The following is a 961-nucleotide window of genomic DNA, read 5'->3' on the forward strand; positions in this document are numbered from 1 at the left end:
CTTTCTTTCTTTCTTTCTTTCTTTCTTTCTTTCTTTCTTTCTTTCTTCTTTCTTTCTTTCTTTTTCTTTCTTCTTTCTCCTTCGTTTTTAACCAGTGGGTTTTACCCAGTGCTGTGGGTCTTCAGAGCAGTCACATTTTCAGACATTTAGGATGAGATCTTCCAGGAAAGGGATCTTCCAGTAGAGAGATAGGGCTGTTTCTCTGGTGAACTCCCAAATTTTATATCACATTACTGTCAAAGGACCCATTTGACAAAAGTGGTCATTTCCGTCTTATTTAATCAGCCGTGTTTAGAAATTAAGTTGGCACAATGTTATGGCATTTACTATATGTTTTTACCAATTATTATTTGTTAAATGCTATGTAATTATTAGTGACACAACGTGAGTTTAAGGAAAGTTTTCTTTTCTTAAAAAATTTCTTCTTTCTAATTTTGCTCCTCTCAGATTGAATGCCTTAGTTTTAATCATTGCGACATAATAAAATAAGCATTTTGAATATTTCTAATCCCTGATAAATTATATTTAAAGGTTCCCTTTCTACTTCATTGTTTTTCTTAGAATTGTTCAGTGATTTTCAAATGTAACATTTAATTCCTGCTTGTTTCATATCTCTACCAAATCTGTAATACTCTTTGTGCCTTTTGGGAAGAGCCTCTACACTAAAGAATACTTTTTCTTTTTTGTACTTGTAGCTCCATAAACATAGTTTATTGTGTTGAAACCCTATTGACAGGATTTTTGATATTTAGTAGATTTTCCTTTATCTTGCCATCATATCTTGCATGGTATTTTTAGTAAAACCTGACTTTTTGCAAGGTGATTTTTCTTTTTTGCTGTGTTTTAAAAATTGTTATCAAGCAGGTCTCCAGTACAATATATGAAAATATCATGTCATTAAATATTTGGATTACTAAAATCTATTTGAAAATATTACCTGCTGAAATATACATTCCATGAG

Source organism: Piliocolobus tephrosceles, chromosome 3 (assembly GCF_002776525.5).
Source record: "Piliocolobus tephrosceles isolate RC106 chromosome 3, ASM277652v3, whole genome shotgun sequence".
NCBI classification, from domain to species: domain Eukaryota; kingdom Metazoa; phylum Chordata; class Mammalia; order Primates; family Cercopithecidae; genus Piliocolobus; species Piliocolobus tephrosceles.